At 41.2% G+C, this 27,410-nt stretch overlaps 2 long non-coding RNA genes and 1 pseudogene across 2 annotated transcripts; 2 read left to right on the top strand and 1 right to left on the bottom strand.

Moving 5' to 3' along the window:
* Nucleotides 1-1,864: 1,864 nt before the first annotated feature.
* Nucleotides 1,865-4,972, bottom strand: LOC140582311 (uncharacterized). The gene is made up of 3 exons (XR_011985242.1): nt 4,776-4,972; nt 4,257-4,422; nt 1,865-4,110 (listed from the first exon to the last, which is right to left on the bottom strand). It is a non-coding gene; the product is annotated as an uncharacterized lncRNA (long non-coding RNA).
* Nucleotides 4,973-16,715: 11,743 nt separating this feature from the next.
* LOC140582332 (uncharacterized) lies at nt 16,716-18,448 on the top strand. The gene is made up of 3 exons (XR_011985265.1): nt 16,716-16,913; nt 17,267-17,432; nt 17,579-18,448. It is a non-coding gene; the product is annotated as an uncharacterized lncRNA (long non-coding RNA).
* Nucleotides 18,449-20,111: 1,663 nt separating this feature from the next.
* LOC140582524 (U2 spliceosomal RNA) lies at nt 20,112-20,344 on the top strand (annotated as a pseudogene).
* The last annotated feature ends 7,066 nt before the right edge of the window (nt 20,345-27,410 follow it).

The following is a 27,410-nucleotide window of genomic DNA, read 5'->3' as shown; positions in this document are numbered from 1 at the left end:
ACGAGAATGATTCCTGGTCTTAGAGGAATGTCTTATGAGGAGAGGTTAGCGGAACTGAATCTGTTTAGCCTTGAGCAAAGGAGACTAAGGGGGGATATGATTCAGGTCTATAAGATTCTAACGGGTCTGGATGCTCTTCAGCCAAATGACTATTTCAATATTATTCTAAATACTAGAACTCGTGGCCATAAGTGGAAATTAGCGGGAGAACATTTTAAAACAAATTTGAGGAAGCACTTCTTTACACAGCGTGTAGTTAGAGTATGGAATAGTCTTCCTGCTAGTGTAGCGGAAGCTAAAACCCTGGGTTCCTTTAAATCAGAGCTAGATAAGATTTTAACAACTCTGAGCTATTAGTTAAGTTCTCCCCAAACGAGCTTGATGGGCCGAATGGCCTCCTCTCGTTTGTAAATTTCTTATGTTCTTATGTTCTTTGTAATGTCATGTAAAAGCACCACCAAGGCAAATTCCTTGTATGGAAACATATCTGGATTCTGATTCTACATCCTTCATCAGTACTAGAAAACTTCCATCCAGCGTTGCATTTCACTTTGACGCTGTCACACTTTTCTGTGATCTAGCTCTTGTTTTGGTCGCCGACTATCATCCAACAAAAGGTTCATTTCAGCTCTCCTAATCTGACATAAACCACACTCACAAACACTTTCGGGTTACTGTGCCACCAGGAAGGGATGGACTCCGGTCGGGATGGGTTTCCAGCATTTCCTATCCTGGCTGTTCTCTTTAGGGACAAACACAAGAATGGAGTCTAGTGATCACACCGGAAGCTGACTTACCTGAACGGAGATGTACGGAGCAGACTCTCATATGCGCGGGGATGCTCTGGAATGCAAGGTCTTTACGCCCCACCGCTAGAAGCTACGCCATCCGACGCCATTTCGTCAACTATTCCACTTTTGCCTTTTTTTTTTTTCCAATCCGGAAAGGAGAAGAAATGTATACCGGTCCTGAAGACCGAAGAGAGACCCGAGTGGATATGGGGCCGCCGCTTAGCGGGTCGCCGTTAGCCGGGCCTCCGTGACGCCCCCGCTCGGAGTAGAATGCCCAGGGGCGTCGCAGCCACCGGCGTCCTCCCTGTCCTCCTGTCCTCTCAAAAAACAGCAATCATTTAAACAAACATGAGGGAAAATTCAAAAGGCAAAGATGACGTCATGCCTTACCTCAGCACAGCTGCCCACCGCACAAACGACAGCGTGTCACCTTACTTTAAAAAAAAAAGAAAAACGGCGGGAAATGGGGGCCGCGCACGGACAGGGCCCCTCCCACACAGCACATGCGGCTAATTAGCTGGCCATCCAGAGGCACTCAGTCTATTAGTCACCCATTCAGTCAGTCAGTTCTGCCTTTCAACAACAGGGGGCACTGCAATACCGGGTCGGTGCCTGGAGCAGACGGGGCAAGCTCCCTGTTCCAAAAATCTGTTTAATATGTGGTCCCCTCCATGAGGGACGTATCAAAATGACCTTTTCATACCAAAACAAAATGTAAATCAGCTCAAATACATGAATAATAAATATTATGCTTGTACTACTTACATTAACACATAATCACAATCTATAAGGCTGAAACATTCCCACACTATGCAAATCATGCCAACACAGTACAATAAGACTTTCAAAGATAATATTAAACAAATAGAACTACCTGCAGAACTATTACCCATAAAACAGGAAAAGGGCAATAAGACCAGCAAATACAATTATACACCATTTAAACCTAATTACAATTATATGGTCAATAAAACAATTAAAATGTCACCTTATATGCATGCTATTAAAAAGTTAAGACCTCCAACCCTCTGGAGTCGACGGCATCGTCGGCAATGCCGTGTATCTTTCTCGTGTATTTCAGTTCATAACTCACTGAAATCTTATTATAGAAACATGAAAAAAACGCTGACTAAATCCGTAATCTGCCTTCTTTTCAAAACGTCCATTGTCGGAAGTATTAAACTTTTAAAAATTAGGTTAAATCGGCAAAAGAGTAAACCATGTCACCTTACTTTGTTTTACCTGCATCGGGGGTGTGTAGTACCACTGTCACCCGAAGATCGCTATTCACATTCTAAATAGCCGCATTAGCGCGTATTCAGATCGCATTCGCATGGTAATTTGATGAACAACGCAACGGTGGAACGCGATCCAGATACATCCCCTTCAGCGCCATAAAAGGGGGGTAGGGACGTGGCCAAGTGACAATGGCTCATTCATACACATGAAAGTTGCTACATATTCAATGAAAGGAGCCAGAAATAGTTACATGAGTTAGATTTTTCTTATTCATTTATCCAAATGAATATTGCAACTACACCATTTAGTCATCTTCATGTAGCCAAGACTTTGGTGATCAGATATCTGGGATCAAGACAAACTGCCAGCATTGCTTCCCAGATAGCAAAATCTTTCTGGCCCGGATGTGGCCCACATCACGCATAATCATCTGGCCCACATACCGCATGGAATGACGGCGATTGAGCGGACCGCTCTCGGTTGCCGCATCAGGTTAACATCTGGGCCAGAGCAGGGCCTGATGTTAGCCACGAGTGGCCAGGCTCTGTCTGAGATCTGGCCATATTATGGCCCATTACCAGTTTCTGAACCTCACAGATGTTAACCTCGTAAGAGCTACTTTTCAACAGGAACTGAATACAGTCCCTGATCAGGCTTCAAATGTGTTTAGAAACAACAAAAGTCCAATGTCTTAAAGGATTTTGAATTTGAGGAAAAAAACAAAAAACAAAAAAAAAACAAAACAACATCCGTGGATGTCTGGTGCTGGGTGGGTAGTGGGTACTGTCGTTTTGAGGTGGACACACCCTTTACATTTACAGCATTTAGCAGACACTTGTATCCAGAATAACTTCCATTTTCAATTTGGGGTTAAGGGTCTTGCAAATGAATCCAGCTTCAGTTGTATAAATGCATGTTTATGGGCCCTTGAGTCATGAAAAATAATGAATGTAGTGAATTACTATATTCTCAAATTACTTTTTGTAGTTTTGCGAACAACATCATTTATTAAACAAACAAATCTGAATTGGCAGAATGAAAAATTAAAAATGAAAATAAACTATTATTTAATTCCTTGGAACAACAACCTGTGGAAAACTGTGAATTTTCAATATTTTCCTTGAGACTTGAAGGAAGAGTCCGTAAACGGAAAATGTGCCAGTAATTTTCTGCCAGTACATTTTCCGTTTTTTGACTGATTTTTTTTTTTTACAGTGTATACCTTTTACCAGTGAGCCGCAAGCCATATAACAATTTTTTAATAAAGTATTTAACATGTGGTCCATCTCTGTTTTGTGACATTTGGGCCACATTTGTCTAATCACAAGTGGGCCACTTTTACGATACATCCGTTTGCCGGTGCCGGAACCGGGCCAGCAGTGCCACACATTTGCCCGAAGTGGCCCACATCCGCATGCTATCTGGGATACTATGTACTTTTATAATGTTTCTGCAAGTGTTCCAAACTGCATTTTGCAATGTCTATACTTTGAATGTCAAATTACAAACTTCACATAAATCTGACATATTTACAAAGTACACTAAGATTAAGATGAGTTTGTTGCCAAACCAAATAGGCTACAGTATATAAGAAATAATTTATTTGCCAGGAATTAAGTTTATGATATTGAATGTGAGCATGGCCCAGTTAGTGAAAGTGTGTCCCCTACCCCTAGACTCCAGAGGGTTAAAAAGGAACACATCCGCAGACTTCCAAGCTCTGCACAAGGGTCGGGCTAAAACGGCATCATACACCTTCCCAAAACACATACAATCAGTAAGCTTGGGAATGAAATAGGTTAATCGCACAATAAACAGCACAACAGATCAAATAAAATGCTAATAAATGTTAATAATGTTAATATTGATGAATAAGTGCTACAGTGATCAACCAAAACAGTGCTCAGTAAAATCTTTACGTGCCATTAAATAAAATCCATACCAAATAAAACACACACACAGAAAATCAAAGCACACTTACCTAAAACCCGAAGTGTCCTCTGTGTGCTTCAGGAAAGTGCATCACGTCAACCCTGTAGGATGGAGTGTCACCACCTAGACGTACCGGGGCAGCTTTCGCCTAGGATCAAGGCAGTTGGATGGATGTCAACTTACCTCTGGGGGTAGGTCGTTTAAGTAGATGGCTGCTTCCTTCTGGGGGCTGGGGGTTTGGGTGAATGTCAGCTTACTTCTGTGATCAGGGTGTTTGGGTGGGAGCGAGCTTACCTCTGGGGTCAGGGGATTGAGTTGAAAGCAGCTTGCCTCTGGGGTTGGAACATTTGGTTGGATGTGAGCTTACATGAGGGGCCTGCTTTTTTGGGTGGACAGCAGCTTGCCTCTGAGATCGTCTGCCGCCGCCCCCCAACTTTCACAGCCAGGACCTCCTCCCTTCCTTAAGGTACAGTAGAATATTTCAGACATCCCAACCTGCAAAAACTCAATTCAGGGAGGTGCCCCCAACCGCCCGACAAGGAGTGAGATGTAACTTCAACAAACTTGATTTCAGTTTAATTTCTTCATTAATTTCCTCTAGTCAGCGCACTAAATTACAAAGGTCAATATTATGTATTATTTTGACAATAATATAAGTAGATTATTTTACCATTTATGCAAATTCCTTAATTATATTCCATTGCTATTTTACAAAAGTCTTCAAGGAGTCTGACAGCATTGGCAACTAACCAAGTGTCTAACTAGTGTAGACCTGAATAATACAGCACATGAAATGACACTTGTTAAACTGACCTCAACATGCATTTTACAGTCGTTTAAACCGTCATGAGCAATGCTGAAATCACTGTTGCTAACAGTACAGCACGCAACACTGTCATTATTTTCATCCTTATTAAACAAGGATACACTTTTGTGTAGTCTGAAGTGAAATACGTTTTATATTTCCGTTTTTTGGGGCACTCTCGCTCTGTCATGATGCTCCACTTAACCGATAACTTCGGTCCTCGAGAGGTTAAATAAAAGCCCGCCCGCATTGAAATCTGATTGGCTTATTTTGCTAAGTAAACCAATCAGGATGCTGTCTATCTAGCACGGGCTACAGGCACAAACGCAGGGACCCACACATATGCACGTTCTCTCTCTTTCTCTCTCTCTCTCATTCCGTCGTACGCGCGCGTCTCTCAAGTGCGCGATGCTCACACTACTGTCTCGCATGCATGCTCTTGTTTACTTGCTCTTCTTTCCGGGATATTTTATTCAATTTGCGGGTATCAGGGAGTCGCTGTCAATATGTGGGAAACTCCCGGAACTTCCGGGAGAGTCGGGATGTCTGGATAACTGCTTATTTGTACTATAATGATAGCTGTTAATTTTCAGGGAGCTGTGATGATATTAGAAATTGTGCAGGGTTATATAAGTACTGTGAAGCTGTCGTTATCCAGTTAAATGTTTACAAATATTTATTATTTTATCATATTTTATGTATACTTTCAGCTTATTCACAGGTCTCTCCTACATTCATCTTACCGTCCGTCCATGCCTACTTTAATGTAAAATCAGACAGATTGCTTAACTTGCAGCTGTCCAATTACGCGTACATATTTTATTGTTGCAGATAATTAAGGTAGGTAATACAACGCTGAAGGTTAGATGTATAGTACGATTACATATGTACAACATGTGGTCATTTCAGTCAGACAAACGTTTAAAATGGAAAACGAGCTTTCCGTTTTTACCGGCAATTTCCATAGCACGTCTTAGTCGAAGTACTACACTGCCATCTATTGGACAAGTCAGGTTACTGAATCGTGAAATGTGTCTGTACTAAAATGGATAATATCTTCAGTCATGTTTTCTTTTAGGACCACTACAAGAGGATTATCAGTATGAAAGTTTATCAATACAAATCATTTATTAAACTAAATATTACAGGGCTCTCCCTGAAAATAAGATGCTCTTAGCTTCCAAAGCCAAGGACACATTCTAGTGATTTTCCAGGAGACTGGACCTAACTAACATGGGGCCTTATGAAAAACAATCAATCAGTTCATGTTGAAGCTCACAAGGTGTGGAGAACAAGAAACACAAGTATGGGAGAAAGGCAAGGTGCAAAGCATACACAAGCAGTGTAACGACATATCAGTTACAATGTATGATTAAACATACATCATTTCTCACAGTATGAATAGTGGCCCGTTGCTCCTACTATAGCCTCACGCCTCCAGGGTCATGGGTTCAATCTGCACCCCTGCTGTAATAAACAGTGAAGTTATTACAGTAACATGATGTTTATCAGTAAAATAGTACAATACTGTAGAAAAAATGATTTCTGGGCAATATTTATGAGAACCTTGCCGATAAAATACTGTAATGTACTGTAATTCTGTACATGAACTTCAAAAAAATAAACTGTAGAATTTACTCAGATTGAATGATGTAACAATTTGCACTCACTTTTTTGGGTTGACTTTAAACCAGGGGTGGCCAATCTTATCCGCAAAGGGCCGGTGTGTATGCAGGTTTTTTGGATAACCTGTAGGTCAGCTGTTCAAACCCAGGTGTGAGGACTCTTCAGCCAATCAGTCCTCTAATTAATGACCTAATTAGGGAGTTGCAGCAAAAACTTGCATACACACCGGCCCTTTGCGGATAAGATTGGCCACCTCTGCTTTAAACCCATTTTAGTAAAGTATACCCAATTCTAGGAAATATTTTAAATAAATGAAGCTAAAGTCTACCTACTATCTCTCAGGGTCAGCCCCTGCTGTGGTCCTACCGTGTCCCTTCCCCGTTTGACCAGCAGGCGTTGCTGGTCATCTTGTCCTTCATGTTTGTCTTTGAGTTTCCCCTGTGCTGTTGGTCTCGTGGCTCAACACCTTGAGCGTCCGGTTGTCTTTGTACCTTCTGTCCTGTGTTTGAATCCCACCTCCTGTTTTTGTATTTTGCTCCCTAGTGTTTCAGTTGAGTTTGTCTAGTTATTGTATTTGGTGATTTTGTATATGGGTTTTGGTTTTGTTCCTTCTGCCCCTGCTTGTGTCTTTACCTGTTTAAATTCCCTAGTGTTGGTTTCTGTTTCCCTGTGTCCCTGTTTAGTTCCTTTGAGTTTATTAGTTTCACCTGTGCCCTGTTTCCCTGGTCTTTGTTAATTAGTCTCACCTGTCCTGTGTTAGTCTCGTTACCCCTTTAGTATTTTAGTTCCTGCTTCTGTTTAGTTCCTCAGTGGTTCATTGTTTTTGTGTGATTTGTTGTTTGCGATGTTCAATGGTTTTGCTATTTTCAGTGTTTGATGTGTATTTGGTTTTTGTGATTTAGTCTTAGTTTATTCCCTTTAGTTTTTGACCCCTCGTGGTCCTTTTTGGTTTGTTTGGTTTTGTAGTTTTTTCTGTTTTATTTAATAAACCCTGTTTGTTTTTCTTTGAGCCGCAAGTGGGTCGTCCACCCTTTTTTGTGCCTGCACCATGCCTCGCTCCCGTGCCCGAGCCGCCCGCAACCTTGACACTATCACAGTACCATCCTATAATATTTACTCAAATCAATTAATATTTCAATATTAATATTAATTAATTTCAATTTTAACAATTAATATTTCAAATCAAAATTTGTACTCACTCGTTTGGGTAAATTGGGGTATTATTTTTTATGAGTAAAATAAACCCAAGTTTATCAAATAACATACCTAATGTATTTAATGGGCCCTTTTCAGCATTAAACGCAAAGTGGTACCAGGTTTGAAACAAGGGTCTTTGCCAGCATGGCCTGATACAGTTTTCTGTCCCTTTGGGAGTAAAGGTCTTTGCTCAAGAGCTCATTAATGTGGCTATTCTGCCAAGACTGGGCTGTTCTGCAGCTGTGGTATATTTCATCCACCGTCATGAAGGAAACTCTCCCAAATACTGACCTTGCAAGATGTTCTCTGTTGAGATAAAAAAAAATGGAATAGTTGTGATTGCTCATGTAATGCTTTTTACGGGTGATGTATTTGTTAATGTAAGGCCATTTTGATTACCCACACTTGGCCTTGTAGCCTTATATTTGCAGAAAAGAGCCTGAGCAGTGATATTCTTTGCTGTGTGGGTCTTGGAACTGCCCACTCCCCTGTAGACCAATAGTGTTGGATGTATATTTGCATAGCATAACATGGTACTGCCTTTGATTTAGTAGATTTTTAATTCACTGTTATGATGTTGAATAGGACAAGTGCATAAATCCCCAAATATATTGGCTACCACAGCTAAAATGGATCTTGGTGGGATGTGTTGGTTTGTGCTCCATGGAGTGATCTTGGGTGGGAGGCTAAGATTGGATGTAGATAGAATAAAAAACCTCAATGTCTTCTAACATCCCCACCGTAAGAACACATTAAGTCCTGCTCATACTAATTCTGGTATCTAAACCATCAGCTTTTCAGGACTCTTTGGCAATTATACATCTCAAAACACACAAAGCCAACTGATAGAGAGCAATCAGTTTAAATAACCAAAGGAATGCTGAAATAAAACAAGCAATGATATGCGGTAGAGACTAATATCTGTGGCATTCCATTCTCAATTGTGGTGGGATTCTAAATATTATGTAAACATGGATATCCAAAAATTAAGCCTAATTAAAATCAAAATATTAAATGAGCAAAATTATTAAATTTGTTGTTCTATCCCAAGTCTTGATTAAAAAGCACTTCTAACCTGCCGCTGACAGGTTACTGTGAATTATTATTTCTGTTTTTACAATATAGATGTTAAAGCACTTGATTTTATTGGTAACGCAGCGGTAACGTAAAGTTACTTGAAATTGTAACAGTAATCTAATTATCAATTATCAAACGCGTTAAATTACTCCGTTATTAAAAAAGAATCAAATTCCAGTAACACGTTACTATAAGTGACAATGTAAGAGACAATAAAAAGCAAATGTAACCATTATGAAAATATTTCAGATATTTTACTGAAAGGTATATCACAGGCCCTGGTGACCCGCACCATCTTGGTCTTCAAGGCTGGCTGCACAAGTTGCCAAAAGGCCTGGAAGTGATGATGATGATGGTGACGATGATGATGATGACGAAACCCTTTATTGCTGTTGCAATACACCATGTTACTAGTCACAAGTACAAGTGAAAATAACTGCCCATCAACCCGACCATACATATACACAAACATCACATTATAGGGGGTAGACAGGTCAGGAAGACAGGGGATATAGGAAGAACAGAGAAAACAGAATTACATGAGAAGAGAGGAGGAGAATTAAAACAGCCCCCAGACTGTACTCCAGTAGGGAGGACATTGTAGGAACAGAAAAAACACATAGAACATAAGAACATAAGAATTATACAAACGAGAGGAGGCCATTCGGCCCATCGAGCTCGCTTGGGGAGAACTTAACTAATAGCTCAGAGTTGTTAAAATCTTATCTAGCTCTGATTTAAAGGAACCCAAGGATTCAGCTTGCACTACGTTATCAGGAAGACTATTCCATACTCTGACTACACGCTGTGTAAAGAAGTGCTTCCTTAAATCCAGTTTGAAATGTTCTCCCGCTAATTTCCACCTATGGCCACGAGTTCTTGTATTTGAACTAATGCTGAAGTAACTATTCGGTTGAACAGCATCCAAACCTGTTAGAATCTTATAGACCTGGATCATGTCCCCCCTCAGTCTCCTTTGCTTGAGGCTGAACAGATTTAGCTCAAATAACCTTTCCTCCTATGACATTCCTCTAAGACCAGGAATCATTCTTGTGACCCTACGCTGCACCTTTTCTAAGGCCGCAATGTCCTTTTTAAGATATGGTGACCAAACCTGCACACAATATTCTAGGTGAGGTCTCACCAAGGAATTGTATAATCTTAGCATTACCTCCCTTGACTTAAACTCCACACACCTGGAGATATACCCCAACATCCTATTGGCCTTTTTTATTGCTTCCCCGCACTGGCGAGAATGAGACATGGAAGCATCAACATACACACCAACGTCTTTCTCATATTCAGCTACCTTTATTTCAGTAGGTCCCATAAAATACCTGTACTTTATATTTCTGCTCCCTACATGGAGTATCTTACATTTGTCTATGTTAAATTTCATCTGCCAGGTGTCGGCCCAGTCACTAATTAAATCAAGATCCCGCTGTAGCTGCTGAGCCGCTAGTTCAGTATCTGCTACACCATCCACCTTGGTGTCATCTGCAAATTTCACCAGTTTACTGTATACATTGGTGTCTATATCATTTATGTAAATTAGGAACAATAGTGGTCCTAAAATTGAACCCTGCGGTACCTCAGCAACATCAGCACATGGTCACTACACCTTACAACATAAAAAGTTGTGACTTGCAACAGGGGAGGGGAATGGGGAGGTGGAGGTAGTCCAGCATAGACAAACAGCCATCTGGTCCTGCAGCCATAGAGGCTGGTCACAGACCCGCCTGTTCAGGTTGAGGGTATGAAGCGGCGAATGCATGGGATGGGGGGAGGGTGCAGTGAGTGCATATCTGTACGTATGTATACTGTATGTGTGTGTGTATCCAGGTGTCCTTGGGATTGGGGGAGAGGAATCTTCGATAAACCAGGGCAATGCCTAATCCAATCAGCATCAGACCTGTAATCATGGTTCCGAATAGGTAGATAACATCACTGAGAAGCTCACGACTTTGCAAAGGATTTTGGATAGCGGAGACCAGCGTGGACATTAGAAGAGCTGTGAAATTACAGCTTCTCGCCCGGAAACCCAAACAACCCTATCCTATCTACTTTTGGCTCCCCCCTAATCAGCATTGGCCTTGGCCACTGCTGAATTAACAACTCCCCCGGAAGAACAAGGCAGTGAGACTCTCTTGCATTCCTCTCCCCCAATCCCAAGGACACCTGGATACACACACACATACAGTATACATACGTACAGATATGCACTCACCGCACTCTCCCCCCATCCCATGCATTCGCCGCTTCATACCCTCAGCCTGAACAGGCGGGTCTGTGACCAGCCTCTATGGCTGCAGGACCGGATGGCTGTTTGTCTATGCTGGACTACCTCCACCTCCCCATTCCCCTCCCCTGTTGCAAGTCACAACTTTTTATGTTGTAAGGTGTAGTGACCATGTGCTGATGTTGCTGAGGTACCGCAGGGTTCAATTTTAGGACCACTATTGTTCAAATACAAGAACTCAGCATTAGTTCAAATACAAGAACTCGTGGACATAGGTGGAAATTAGCGGGAGAACATTTCAAACTGGATTTAAGGAAGCACTTCTTTACACAGCGTGTAGTCAGAGTATGGAATAGTCTTCCTTATAACGTAGTGCAAGCTGAATCCTTGGGTTCCTTTAAATCAGAGCTAGATAAGAATTTAACAACTCTGAGCTATTAGTTAAGTTCTCCCCAAGCGAGCTCGATGGGCCGAATGGCCTCCTCTCGTTTGTATAGTTCTTATGTTCTTATGCTCTATGTGTTTTTTCTGTTCCTACAATGTCCTCCCTACTGGAGTACAGTCTGGGGGCTGTTTTAATTCTCCTCCTCTCTTCTCATGTAATTCTGTTTTCTCTGTTCTTCCTATATCCCCTGTCTTCCTGACCTGTCTACCCCCTATAATGTGATGTTTGTGTATATGTATGGTCGGGTTGATGGGCAGTTATTTTCACTTGTACTTGTGACTAGTAACATGGTGTATTGCAACAGCAATAAAGGGTTTCGTCATCATCATCACTTCCAGGCCTTTTGGCAACTTGTGCAGCCAGCCTTGAAGACCAAGATGGTGCGGGTCACCAGGGCCAGTGCAGCTAAGCTGTGTTATCAGGGTCTCGTGGATTAATGCATACTACACTAAATAAGACTTTAGCCTGAAAGCTTAGCCTATTGGTGCTTAATGGAAATATGAACTAATGCAAAGGTGATCACAAAGGCTGCAATTAATCATGTTATATAGCCCCAAGCCATTTAAGTTTCATCTTTAACTATTTCATTTAGGTGGTAAATATACTTTTATATAAGCAGTAAAACTAATTGTACGTTTGCAGTACTTTTGCTAATTTTAGTTCACTTTCTTTCTTATCTCTAACAGAAACTTGCGCCCATAGACGAGTTGCTTCTGTTCCTAATGCATCTCTCCGTGGCTCTGCCTCTCTGCGATCATGCCAACCATTTTGGTATCCACCGCACCACTGTCAGCAGAATTATAACGACCTGGACACACTTTTGGTACCACCTGCTTGGTTCTATCTGTCTGTAGCTACCAAAAGAAGCCATACAAGCTCAATTACCACCAGAGTTTTCCCCATATGCAAACACACAAGTGATGCTGGACTGTACAGAAATCTTTTGTCAAACACCATCATCTCTTGTTCTGCACAGCTGACATGGGCATTATGGTGGACATGGGGTTTCTTGTGCACACTCTTGTACCCTGCAAGGTTTACCGGCCTGCTGTCCTATCAAAGAAAACTCAGATGAGTAAACAAGATGTTGAACAAACACAGTCCATCGCCCATTTGCGGGTTCATGTCGAAACGTGTATCCGGAGAGTTAAGGAGAACAAACTTTTTGAGAAAGTTATTCCCTTATCTGTGTGTGGAAGTATTGATGAGTTGTTCCGTGTGGGTTAATTCTTGGTAAACCAACAGAATGTCGCTTGTCAAGGCATGGGCAACTGGACAGTGAAAGTCTGTACTCAACTCAAAAGCCTGGACTGCCACCTGACTGGACATTTCTCTGTGAGCTTTCATATGCTGTTTTGTATTTTGTCATGTTAACAGTGCTGTTTGTTTTTTGTACCCTGTGATATACCTTTCAGTAAAATATCTGAAATATTTTCATAATGGTTACATTTGCTTTTTATTGTCTCTTACATTGTCACTTATAGTAACGTGTTACTGGAATTTGATTCTTTTTTAATAACGGAGTAATTTAACGCGTTTGATAATTGATAATTAGATTACTGTTACAATTTCAAGTAACTTTACGTTACCGCTGTGTTACCAATAAAATCAAGTGCTTTAACATCTATATTGTAAAAACAGAAATAATAATTCACAGTAACCTGTCAGCGGCAGGTTAGAAGTGCTTTTTAATCAAGACTTGGGATAGAACAACAAATTTAATAATTTTGCTCATTTAATATTTTGATTTTAATTAGGCTTAATTTTTGGATATCCATGTTTACATAATATTTAGAATCCCACCACAATTGAGAATGGAATGCCACAGATATTAGTCTCCACCACATATCGCTTGTTTTATTTCAGGATTCCTTTGGTTGTTTAAACTGATTGCTCTGTATCAGTTGGCTTTGTGTGTTTTGAGATGTATAATTGCCAAAGAGTCCTGAAAAGCTGATGGTTTAGATACCAGAATTAGTATGAGCAGGACTTAATGTGTTCTTACGGTGGGGATGTTAGAAGACATTGAGGTTTTTTATTCTATCTACATCCAATCTTAGTCTCCCACCCAAGATCACTCCATGGAGCACAAACCAACACATCCCACCAAGATCCATTTTAGCTGTGGTAGCCAATATATTTGGGGATTTATGCACTTGTCCTATTCAACATCATAACAGTGAATTAAAAATCTACTAAATCAAAGGCAGTACCATGTTATGCTATGCAAATATACATCCAACACTATTGGTCTACAGGGGAGTGGGCAGTTCCAAGACCCACACAGCAAAGAATATCACTGCTCAGGCTCTTTTCTGCAAATATAAGGCTACAAGGCCAAGTGTGGGTAATCAAAATGGCCTTACATTAACAAATACATCACCCGTAAAAAGCATTACATGAGCAATCACAACTATTCCATTTTTTTTTATCTCAACAGAGAACATCTTGCAAGGTCAGTATTTGGGAGAGTTTCCTTCATGACGGTGGATGAAATATACCACAGCTGCAGAACAGCCCAGTCTTGGCAGAATAGCCACATTAATGAGCTCTTGAGCAAAGACCTTTACTCCCAAAGGGACAGAAAACTGTATCAGGCCATGCTGGCAAAGACCCTTGTTTCAAACCTGGTACCACTTTGCGTTTAATGCTGAAAAGGGCCCATTAAATACATTAGGTATGTTATTTGATAAACTTGGGTTTATTTTACTCATAAAAAATAATACCCCAATTTACCCAAACGAGTGAGTACAAATTTTGATTTGAAATATTAATTGTTAAAATTGAAATTAATTAATATTAATATTGAAATATTAATTGATTTGAGTAAATATTATAGGATGGTACTGTGATAGTGTCAAGGTTGCGGGCGGCTCGGGCACGGGAGCGAGGCATGGTGCAGGCACAAAAAAGGGTGGACGACCCACTTGCGGCTCAAAGAAAAACAAACAGGGTTTATTAAATAAAACAGAAAAAACTACAAAACCAAACAAACCAAAAAGGACCACGAGGGGTCAAAAACTAAAGGGAATAAACTAAGACTAAATCACAAAAACCAAATACACATCAAACACTGAAAATAGCAAAACCATTGAACATCGCAAACAACAAATCACACAAAAACAATGAACCACTGAGGAACTAAACAGAAGCAGGAACTAAAATACTAAAGGGGTAACGAGACTAACACAGGACAGGTGAGACTAATTAACAAAGACCAGGGAAACAGGGCACAGGTGAAACTAATAAACTCAAAGGAACTAAACAGGGACACAGGGAAACAGAAACCAACACTAGGGAATTTAAACAGGTAAAGACACAAGCAGGGGCAGAAGGAACAAAACCAAAACCCATATACAAAATCACCAAATACAATAACTAGACAAACTCAACTGAAACACTAGGGAGCAAAATACAAAAACAGGAGGTGGGATTCAAACACAGGACAGAAGGTACAAAGACAACCGGACGCTCAAGGTGTTGAGCCACGAGACCAACAGCACAGGGGAAACTCAAAGACAAACATGAAGGACAAGATGACCAGCAACGCCTGCTGGTCAAACGGGGAAGGGACACGGTAGGACCACAGCAGGGGCTGACCCTGACAGATAGTAGGTAGACTTTAGCTTCATTTATTTAAAATATTTCCTAGAATTGGGTATACTTTACTTAAAATGGGTTTAAAGCAGAGGTGGCCAATCTTATCCGCAAAGGGCCGGTGTGTATGCAAGTTTTTGCTGCAACTCCCTAATTAGGTCATTAATTAGAGGACTGATTGGCTGAAGAGTCCTCACACCTGGGTTTGAACAGCTGACCTACAGGTTATCCAAAAAACCTGCATACACACCGGCCCTTTGCGGATAAGATTGGCCACCCCTGGTTTAAAGTCAACCCAAAAAAGTGAGTGCAAATTGTTACATCATTCAATCTGAGTAAATTCTACAGTTTATTTTTTTGAAGTTCATGTACAGAATTACAGTACATTACAGTATTTTATCGGCAAGGTTCTCATAAATATTGCCCAGAAATCATTTTTTCTACAGTATTGTACTATTTTACTGATAAACATCATGTTACTGTAATAACTTCACTGTTTATTACAGCAGGGGTGCAGATTGAACCCATGACCCTGGAGGCGTGAGGCTATAGTAGGAGCAACGGGCCACTATTCATACTGTGAGAAATGATGTATGTTTAATCATACATTGTAACTGATATGTCGTTACACTGCTTGTGTATGCTTTGCACCTTGCCTTTCTCCCATACTTGTGTTTCTTGTTCTCCACACCTTGTGAGCTTCAACATGAACTGATTGATTGTTTTTCATAAGGCCCCATGTTAGTTAGGTCCAGTCTCCTGGAAAATCACTAGAATGTGTCCTTGGCTTTGGAAGCTAAGAGCATCTTATTTTCAGGGAGAGCCCTGTAATATTTAGTTTAATAAATGATTTGTATTGATAAACTTTCATACTGATAATCCTCTTGTAGTGGTCCTAAAAGAAAACATGACTGAAGATATTATCCATTTTAGTACAGACACATTTCACGATTCAGTAACCTGACTTGTCCAATAGATGGCAGTGTAGTACTTCGACTAAGACGTGCTATGGAAATTGCCGGTAAAAACGGAAAGCTCGTTTTCCATTTTAAACGTTTGTCTGACTGAAATGACCACATGTTGTACATATGTAATCGTACTATACATCTAACCTTCAGCGTTGTATTACCTACCTTAATTATCTGCAACAATAAAATATGTACGCGTAATTGGACAGCTGCAAGTTAAGCAATCTGTCTGATTTTACATTAAAGTAGGCATGGACGGACGGTAAGATGAATGTAGGAGAGACCTGTGAATAAGCTGAAAGTATACATAAAATATGATAAAATAATAAATATTTGTAAACATTTAACTGGATAACGACAGCTTCACAGTACTTATATAACCCTGCACAATTTCTAATATCATCACAGCTCCCTGAAAATTAACAGCTATCATTATAGTACAAATAAGCAGTTATCCAGACATCCCGACTCTCCCGGAAGTTCCGGGAGTTTCCCACATATTGACAGCGACTCCCTGATACCCGCAAATTGAATAAAATATCCCGGAAAGAAGAGCAAGTAAACAAGAGCATGCATGCGAGACAGTAGTGTGAGCATCGCGCACTTGAGAGACGCGCGCGTACGACGGAATGAGAGAGAGAGAGAAAGAGAGAGAACGTGCATATGTGTGGGTCCCTGCGTTTGTGCCTGTAGCCCGTGCTAGATAGACAGCATCCTGATTGGTTTACTTAGCAAAATAAGCCAATCAGATTTCAATGCGGGCGGGCTTTTATTTAACCTCTCGAGGACCGAAGTTATCGGTTAAGTGGAGCATCATGACAGAGCGAGAGTGCCCCAAAAAACGGAAATATAAAACGTATTTCACTTCAGACTACACAAAAGTGTATCCTTGTTTAATAAGGATGAAAATAATGACAGTGTTGCGTGCTGTACTGTTAGCAACAGTGATTTCAGCATTGCTCATGACGGTTTAAACGACTGTAAAATGCATGTTGAGGTGAGTTTAACAAGTGTCATTTCATGTGCTGTATTATTCAGGTCTACACTAGTTAGACACTTGGTTAGTTGCCAATGCTGTCAGACTCCTTGAAGACTTTTGTAAAATAGCAATGGAATATAATTAAGGAATTTGCATAAATGGTAAAATAATCTACTTATATTATTGTCAAAATAATACATAATATTGACCTTTGTAATTTAGTGCGCTGACTAGAGGAAATTAATGAAGAAATTAAACTGAAATCAAGTTTGTTGAAGTTACATCTCACTCCTTGTCGGGCGGTTGGGGGCACCTCCCTGAATTGAGTTTTTGCAGGTTGGGATGTCTGAAATATTCTACTGTACCTTAAGGAAGGGAGGAGGTCCTGGCTGTGAAAGTTGGGGGGCGGCGGCAGACGATCTCAGAGGCAAGCTGCTGTCCACCCAAAAAAGCAGGCCCCTCATGTAAGCTCACATCCAACCAAATGTTCCAACCCCAGAGGCAAGCTGCTTTCAACTCAATCCCCTGACCCCAGAGGTAAGCTCGCTCCCACCCAAACACCCTGATCACAGAAGTAAGCTGACATTCACCCAAACCCCCAGCCCCCTGAAGGAAGCAGCCATCTACCTAAACGACCTACCCCCAGAGGTAAGTTGACATCCATCCAACTGCCTTGATCCTAGGCGAAAGCTGCCCCGGTACGTCTAGGTGGTGACACTCCATCCTACAGGGTTGACGTGATGCACTTTCCTGAAGCACACAGAGGACACTTCGGGTTTTAGGTAAGTGTGCTTTGATTTTCTGTGTGTGTGTTTTATTTGGTATGGATTTTATTTAATGGCACGTAAAGATTTTACTGAGCACTGTTTTGGTTGATCACTGTAGCACTTATTCATCAATATTAACATTATTAACATTTATTAGCATTTTATTTGATCTGTTGTGCTGTTTATTGTGCGATTAACCTATTTCATTCCCAAGCTTACTGATTGTATGTGTTTTGGGAAGGTGTATGATGCCGTTTTAGCCCGACCCTTGTGCAGAGCTTGGAAGTCTGCGGATGTGTTCCTTTTTAACCCTCTGGAGTCTAGGGGTAGGGGACACACTTTCACTAACTGGGCCATGCTCACATTCAATATCATAAACTTAATTCCTGGCAAATAAATTATTTCTTATATACTGTAGCCTATTTGGTTTGGCAACAAACTCATCTTAATCTTAGTGTACTTTGTAAATATGTCAGATTTATGTGAAGTTTGTAATTTGACATTCAAAGTATAGACATTGCAAAATGCAGTTTGGAACACTTGCAGAAACATTATAAAAGTACATAGTATCCCAGATAGCATGCGGATGTGGGCCACTTCGGGCAAATGTGTGGCACTGCTGGCCCGGTTCCGGCACCGGCAAACGGATGTATCGTAAAAGTGGCCCACTTGTGATTAGACAAATGTGGCCCAAATGTCACAAAACAGAGATGGACCACATGTTAAATACTTTATTAAAAAATTGTTATATGGCTTGCGGCTCACTGGTAAAAGGTATACACTGTAAAAAAAAAAAAAATCAGTCAAAAAACGGAAAATGTACTGGCAGAAAATTACTGGCACATTTTCCGTTTACGGACTCTTCCTTCAAGTCTCAAGGAAAATATTGAAAATTCACAGTTTTCCACAGGTTGTTGTTCCAAGGAATTAAATAATAGTTTATTTTCATTTTTAATTTTTCATTCTGCCAATTCAGATTTGTTTGTTTAATAAATGATGTTGTTCGCAAAACTACAAAAAGTAATTTGAGAATATAGTAATTCACTACATTCATTATTTTTCATGACTCAAGGGCCCATAAACATGCATTTATACAACTGAAGCTGGATTCATTTGCAAGACCCTTAACCCCAAATTGAAAATGGAAGTTATTCTGGATACAAGTGTCTGCTAAATGCTGTAAATGTAAAGGGTGTGTCCACCTCAAAACGACAGTACCCACTACCCACCCAGCACCAGACATCCACGGGTGTTGTTTTGTTTTTTTTTTTGTTTTTTGTTTTTTTCCTCAAATTCAAAATCCTTTAAGACATTGGACTTTTGTTGTTTCTAAACACATTTGAAGCCTGATCAGGGACTGTATACAGTTCCTGTTGAAAAGTAGCTCTTACGAGGTTAACATCTGTGAGGTTCAGAAACTGGTAATGGGCCATAATATGGCCAGATCTCAGACAGAGCCTGGCCACTCGTGGCTAACATAAGGCCCTGCTCTGGCCCAGATGTTAACCTGATGCGGCAACCGAGAGCGGTCCGCTCAATCGCCGTCATTCCATGCGGTATGTGGGCCAGATGATTATGCGTGATGTGGGCCACATCCGGGCCAGAAAGATTTTGCTATCTGGGAAGCAATGCTGGCAGTTTGTCTTGATCCCAGATATCTGATCACCAAAGTCTTGGCTACATGAAGATGACTAAATGGTGTAGTTGCAATATTCATTTGGATAAATGAATAAGAAAAATCTAACTCATGTAACTATTTCTGGCTCCTTTCATTGAATATGTAGCAACTTTCATGTGTATGAATGAGCCATTGTCACTTGGCCACGTCCCTACCCCCCTTTTATGGCGCTGAAGGGGATGTATCTGGATCGCGTTCCACCGTTGCGTTGTTCATCAAATTACCATGCGAATGCGATCTGAATACGCGCTAATGCGGCTATTTAGAATGTGAATAGCGATCTTCGGGTGACAGTGGTACTACACACCCCCGATGCAGGTAAAACAAAGTAAGGTGACATGGTTTACTCTTTTGCCGATTTAACCTAATTTTTAAAAGTTTAATACTTCCGACAATGGACGTTTTGAAAAGAAGGCAGATTACGAATTTAGTCAGCGTTTTTTTCATGTTTCTATAATAAGATTTCAGCGAGTTATGAACTGAAATACACAAGAAAGATCGCGGCATTGCCGACGATGCCGTCGACTCCAGAGGGTTAAAGGTCTTAACTTTTTAATAGCATGCATAGAAGGTGACATTTTAATTGTTTTATTGACCATATAGTTTTAATTAGGTTTAAATGGTGTATAATTGTATTTGCTGGTCTTATTGCCCTTTTCCTGTTTTATGGGTAATAGTTCTGCAGGTAGTTCTATTTGTTTAATATTATCTTTGAAAGTCTTATTGTACTGTGTTGGCATGATTTGCATAGTGTGGGAATGTTTCAGCTTTATAGATTGTGATTATGTGTTAATGTAAGTAGTACAAGCATAATATTTATTATTCATGTATTTGAGCTGATTTACATTTTGTTTTGGTATGAAAAGGTCATTTTGATACGTCCCCCATGGAGGGGACCACATATTAAACAGATTTTTGGAACAGGGAGCCGGAAGTGGGGCTTGCCCCGTCCGCTCCAGGCATCGACCCGGTATTGCAGTGCTTCCGGGAACGGTGCACCTCTACTGCCCCCTGTTGTTGAAAGGCAGAACTGACTGACTGAATGGGTGACTAATAGACTGAGTGCCTCTGGATGGCCAACTAATTAACCGCATGTGGTGTGAGGGAGGGGCCCTGTCCGTGCGCGGCCCCCATTTCCCGCCTTTTTTCTTTTTTTTTAAAGTAAGGTGACACGCTGTCGTTTGTGCGGTGGGCAGCTGTGCTGAGGTAAGGCATGACTTCATCTTTGCCTTTTGAATTTTCCCTCATGTTTGTTTAAATGATTGCTGTTTCTTGAGAGGACAGGAGGACAGGGAGGATGCCGGTGGCTGCGACGCCCCTGGGCATTCTACTCTGCGCGGGGGCGTCACGGAGGCCCGGCTAACGGCGACCCGCTAAGCGGCGGCCCCATATCGACTCGGGTCTCTCTTCGGTCTTCAGGACCGGTATACGTTTCTTCTCCTTTCCGGATTGGAAAAAACAAAAGGCAAAAGTGGAATAGTTGACGAAATGGCGTCGGATGGCGTAGCTTCTAGCGGTGGGGCGTAAAGACCTTGCATTCCAGAGCATCCCCGCGCATATGAGAGTCTGCTCCGTACATCTCCGTTCAGGTAAATCAGGTGTGAAGGTACCCAGGTGTGAAGAAGGCCATTGAAAAGGTGAGGGCTGTATGATGCGCGAATGTGGCTTTTCAAACCCGCAGTAGAATTTGAACAGGTTTTTGTCACCACTCCTGTAGGCTTCATCTTTTGTTTTATGAAGCTGCCTGAGTTCAGTTGTAAACCATGGTTCGTCATTATTATAGCTGACAACAGACTTTTTGGGAATGCGAGAGTCCTCGCAGAAGCTTATGTGCCATGTTACGGTGTCCGTGTATTCATCCACGCTGTTAGTAGCAGTTTTGAAAACATTCCAGTCTGTCGAGTCAAAGCATGATTTTAATTGCTCTACAGCTCCACATGTCCAGTGTTTCACTCTAGTAACGACAGGTTTAGCAGTTTTCAGATTTTGTCTGTATGCTGGAATTAGATAAATTGTTGCATGGTCAGAGTTTGCTAGTGCAGCACCAGTCATTTTCTGTCATTAAAATGTGACGTCTTTTCAGTCACCTATTTATTTGTTTTGGCTTTTTCTTATTATTATCTATGCGTTCATTGTAATTGATTAATAAAATTATTTATTTTCATTATTATTTCTTTTTCACTTATCTTTGAAATGTGATTTTGAAGTTTTAATGTGATTGTATCCTTGTCTTTGTAAAGCACTTTGAATTGCCTTGTGCCTGAAATGTGCTATATAAATAAACATGCCTAAAATCATTGATGATGACAATGTGCCCAGCCGGCTGTGAACTGTTCGTGCGCTTCAAGAGATTTGTAGTTTTTAAACTCTTTAAAAGTGTACGCACTAATGACAGACACTAGGTGGTTGACAGTGTCCCCATAAGAAAGCCAAGGTAGCGCATCGGGATCCCTTGTCCATGTGTTTGCTGGCATTTCATAAGGGTCGACGAGGACACCATAGACAGTGGCGTACTCTCACCGTTCTTCGCTTTCTCCATCTTTGCATTTCTTGCAGTGTGAAGATCTGCGAGCTGTTTAATTTTAGTGACCGCTCATTTTCAGGATTATGTAGTATATGTTTAACATTAGTTCAAAGTGTGGAAGGGAAATTTAAAGTGATGGTAGGCCAGGGTTAGGAGGCATTGTGGGATTGTTCTTGTGTCTCAGGTTTTGTTGTTTTGGGGATGGTGCCGTGTGTCCTTGCCTCGCAGCCACCTGCACGGAACCAGCTTTGCAGGCCACAGACCTTGGAGAACTGGGCTGAAGGGAACATCGCCGGGGGGAGAAAGGGGACCTGCAGGAAGCCTTGAAATGTAGCTGCTATACTATGCTAGACGCAGTTTGTTGTATGGTAGCATTTGAACACACAAGCAAGTTATGTATCCATAAGGGTTGTATATGTTTACGCTGAAGTCTTTATTTAGGTAATATAGGGTTGGGGTTTCCCTTACTGATAGCGTTGTGAGCCATGCCAGCCATGGACACCGAAGGGGGGGTTGCACCTTTTTGCTGGGTTGGGAGTGGAATTTCCCTAATGTTTAGGGTTTTTGCCCTCCTTCCTAGGCTGGATAGACAGGCTTATGTGTGGGACTCATAGGAGGCCTAGGCCTAACGAGGATTGGAAGCTCAACATCCTTGAAGTAGACCAATAGTGGCGTATTATGTTTGTTGTATGGTCGAAACCTGGTTTGCAGATGTTTGGTAACCAATCAGGACTTAGAAGTCCATATAGGGGAATTCGTCTTATAGTATATTAACCTGCTGATTTCTGGGTGCGGGGTGCATTGCGCATTGTACCCGAGTGTGGCTGGAACACTATGCTGGATTGCTGAATAAAGAAGAAAACTTTGCTCATTATGTTAAGATGGAAGCAGAATTGGGAGTTACGTCAGTCTGCAGCAGCGCTGGATCGTTTTACGGCACACTGCTTGCCTGGTCGCAGCCTCCAAAGAGCAAGAGTTCCAGAAGTTCACCTGCGCTCCAGAGACATTTCATAGTTATTATCTTATGTGCCCCTCTCGTTTGGTAGTTCATTTTCTGTCCGTGATTACGGGTGTGCGTGTATGATGTTCAGTAAGTAATGTTTTCTATACTTTTAATGTAGTTGATTTCTTTCTGTATGCGCAGTATCGGTGTAGTGTTACTAGATTGCGTATATGGCAGCTTGTTGGATTTACATGCCCTGTTATCGTTGATGTAGCAATTTGTCGTGGGTCAGCATTTGTATGTGGTAATTATAATTTGTTATTGCTATTAATCAAGTTAAAGGAGCACCTCCAACTTATTTTACTGGTATTCCTTCAGTGCCATCTTGTGGACATACTTGAAACTACCATAATTCGCTTACCTTTTCCAGAATGTTCAGTCGTTATTCCCTTTATTGGTTTATTTCAGAACCACGCCCACATATTGGATTAGATGGTGCCTATTGTTAGTTGCTGGGCTGTAACCACAGAATTGCGAGTAAAAACCTTAAACCCACCTTGGCTGTGATCCCAGTGCTCTGACCGGCACTCTTCTGAGAACACTACCTCATCCGGAACCACGATTTCATTAGTCCACCTAATCCTCCCCCACACATTACATGCGAGGTCTGGAGTTTGATTCAAGTGTGACAGAGTGAGAGTGATTATAGAGGATTATAGAGTCATAGTTGTTTGGGTTAATTCTGACTACCACAAAAGTTTACAAGCCCTATTTTGGCAAGAGCTAATCATAAGAGCTAATCCTAATCATTTTCATCTTTGCCGTTTAAATCACTCATGAATAGATGTCTTTGTGAGAAATTGGTTTGTTTTAAGCATTTTAAATGTAAATAAATACTGTAATACTCATTGCAGAAATACATCTTTTCCAATATTGTGCAGCCTAATAATGAAGTACTTACTACGAGATATCTAACAACATACGATGCAACATTCAACAGGGGGTAGTGAAGTGATATGTGGCAGATCAAAGTGCCAATTCGATGTGGGGCAGTGATTAGCATGTGGAGAATGCTGCAGCAGTATTACAAAATCAGCAACTCTTTTAAAAATAGTGATATACAGTAAATATATTATTTATTAATAAGTATATAGAATCAGTACACAAAGTATAAGTATATAAAGTTTAAGTATATAAAGTATATAAGAATAAAAATGTTATAAGTATAAAAAATTTAAGTAAAAAAAGTTTAAGGGCTCAGAGGCCTGCTGCTCCTACTCATCAGAGTGGATCTGATACTTGAACTTCTTCTTCAGAGCCTCTGCTAAGATGGCAGCAATGTCCTCTGAGGGCATGGGCGTCCCCTGCGTCAGTCCCCTCCTCGTCACTGGCGTCCCACCTGGCGACCTCAGCACTGGGCGCAGTTTAATGTGCGGCAGCTCCGCCAGAACATCCACCATGTTGGGGCCATTGGTGGGTCCTGCGCCACTTCCCTGACGATGACTCGTCTTCTGCTTCGGGCCCTGGATATTAGCAGGCGGAGGCGGTGGAGGAGGAGGAGGAGGAGGAGGAGGGGGCGGGAAACAGCTTGGAGCTGAAGTGGGGACTATAAGAGGAGTCCCAGTGGTCTCCGAACTGCTCCGGGGCATATTTGGGTCAGTCAGGGCACCAGCAAGCTGGGAGATCTCGGACCGTAAACGGTCCACCTCGTCTTCGAGGGCTGCAATCTTCTCCCAAACTGCCGCCCACTGATCCCCGTGTCCACTGGGGAGGTGGATGCCACTCCCGACCTTTGCAGGGGCGTTGCCATTTATAGCAACCCCCGTTGCAACACTTGAGGATGTCTTCACAAAGCCCTGGGAAAGAAAATAATCTCCAGTTGCAAAAAACTTGTTACATTGCGCAGTTCAACGCAGAGGGGGCGACTCTGTGAAACAAGCGATCTTCCTTGGTCGAGAAAATACTGAATTCGGAACGGAATCAAATCCAAAAAAAACAGCCTGCACACAAAGTACAGAGAGTTAGATGTCTTACTTAAACATCACACAAAATTCTATTTTTTTCCATCATCCATTAACATACAGCGCAATCTCAGATCCACATTAGGCCATACTATACAGATTTCCTTAATAACATTAATATACACATACATGTATATATTTATATATGCACATTATAAACATTTAAACCTGCAATGGTACTAACAGGGTGGCTAAACTGAATAACACCATATCACAGTCAACGTATTCCGATCAGGGTGAGGGTAAAATGCGGATTCCGCCGGATTCCGCCGAACGTAAACAAAAGGAGGAGCTCAGCATTGCGGTGCAACTGCGCAGTCAGTACAATACGGATGTCCAAAATCGTATTGTTCTTAATGTTAACATTAATTTCATTGTTAATTTGTTAAACATGTGAAAATGTTCTATATGTTATCTGTTGAGCGTTCTCTGGTCGAGGATAATCTGCATTTTTTCCCTCTCTTTTCCCGTCAGACAGATATGTGGATGTCCATGGCTACCAACGTCACTGTTCATGGATGCCTGTTCCTGACGAATAAAATAAATCATAATAAATCGTTAAATAAATATGTCTTTCACCAAACATGTCAGTATTTTATTGTAATTCTGTATTTCTGTAGATCTCACATCCAAGCACTATTGAACTGTTTTGGTGTTATCTGATTAAATTTTCTCATATAAGTACAGCTATACTGTACAGCTTGAAAGCACTCCTGTGAAATATCTACCTAGAAACGTGGTTGCCACTCTACAAGCCATTTTATGAGAATTAATACACGAAATAAATAAAAGAAAAGGGATATTGCAAATCATCTCTTATATTGAAACATGGAAGTGGCACATAGAAATCCTGCGCTGGGACATGTGATATATTGCCGGAAAGCTCGCAATGTGTACTATACGGAAATGCATGAAAGTTCCCAGCGCAGGATTTCTAAATGTGCATTTCGCCCTGTACACTGTAACCATGTAGACACCACCATCCATAATCTTAAACTAAAAGTCCACGGAAGTGGCACATAGAAATCCTGCGATGGGACATGTGATATATTGCCGGAAAGCTCGCAATTTGTACTATACGAAAATGCATGGAACTTCCCGGACAGGATTTCTAAATGTGCGCTTCGCCCTGTACACTGTAACCATGTGGACACCGCCATCTATAATCTTAAACTAAAAGTCCACGGAAGTGGCACATAGAAATCCTGCGCTGGGAACTTTCATGCATTTCCGTATAGTAGAAATTGCGAGCTTTCCGGCAACATATCACATGTCCCAGCGCAGGATTTCTAAATGTGCATTTCGCCCTGTACACTGTAACCATGTGGAAGCTGCTATCTATAATCTTAAACTAAAAGTCCACGGAAGTGGCACATAGAAATCCTGCGCTGGGACATGTGATATATTGCCGGAAAGCTCGCAATTTGTAATATACGAAAGTGCATGGAAGTTCCCAGCGCAGGATTTCTAAATGTGCATTTCGCCCTGTACACTGTAACCATGTGGAAGCTGCTATCTATAATCTTAAACTAAAAGTCCACGGAAGTGGCACATAGAAATCCTGCGCTGGGACATGTGATATATTGCGGGAAAGCTCGCAATTTGTACTATACGAAAGTGCATGGAAGTTCCCAGCGCAGGATTTCTAAATGTGCATTTCGCCCTGTACACTGTAACCATGTGGAAGCTGCTATCCATAATCTTAAACTAAAAGTCCACGGAAGTGGCACGTAGAAATCCTGCGCTGGGACATGTGATATATTGCGGGAAAGCTCGCAATTTGTACTATACGAAAGTGCATGGAAGTTCCCAGCGCAGGATTTCTAAATGTGCATTTCGCCCTGTACACTGTAACCATGTGGAAGCTGCTATCTATAATCTTAAACTAAAAGTCCACGGAAGTGGCACGTAGAAATCCTGCCCTGGGACATGTGATATACTGCCAGGAAGGTCGGAATTTGTACTTTACGAAAATTCAAGATTGAAGATTCAAGATTCAAAAGGTTTATTCGTCACGTACACAGTTGTACACATACAACATGTAGTGGAATGTAACCCTGGTCACTCTGAGCAGCTGTGCATGATAAGAGAGTAACAAAATATAGAAAAAATAAGAAAAATAATAAAATAAAAAATATATGAAATGTTCAGCTGTACATAATCTATAAGTGATAGGTAAGAGGTATATAAGTGCAATATGGAAGAGGCCTGAGGTATGTGCCAATGATTTGGACAGGGTGAAGCAGTAGCCTACCTAGAGGAATTGAGTATTGTCCTGATTTAGGAGCATTATGACCTGGGGGAAAAAGCTCTTCCTTAACCTTTCCGTTCTGTGGTGCGTTTCCCAAAACCATAGTTCGAAGGAACGTTCGCAAACACTGTCCTTAAGTTGCGTATTTCAAACAACTCACGAGCTGTAGTTAGAAGCTTAGTCCCGGGTAAATACGTCAGCGATAGTGGAAAATGCATTCTAAGAAGGGTATACAGTCACCGTGTAAGTAAAAAATTGTATAATCTTTCATAACTAATAGGGAATAATTTAGCTCTACGATCACATATAATGTGAAGTTGTCTGAAAATGT

Source organism: Paramormyrops kingsleyae, chromosome 24 (genome assembly GCF_048594095.1).
Source record: "Paramormyrops kingsleyae isolate MSU_618 chromosome 24, PKINGS_0.4, whole genome shotgun sequence".
NCBI lineage: Eukaryota > Metazoa > Chordata > Actinopteri > Osteoglossiformes > Mormyridae > Paramormyrops > Paramormyrops kingsleyae.
Note: the sequence above shows the minus strand (reverse complement) of the source record. Positions and strands in the feature narration are given on the sequence as shown.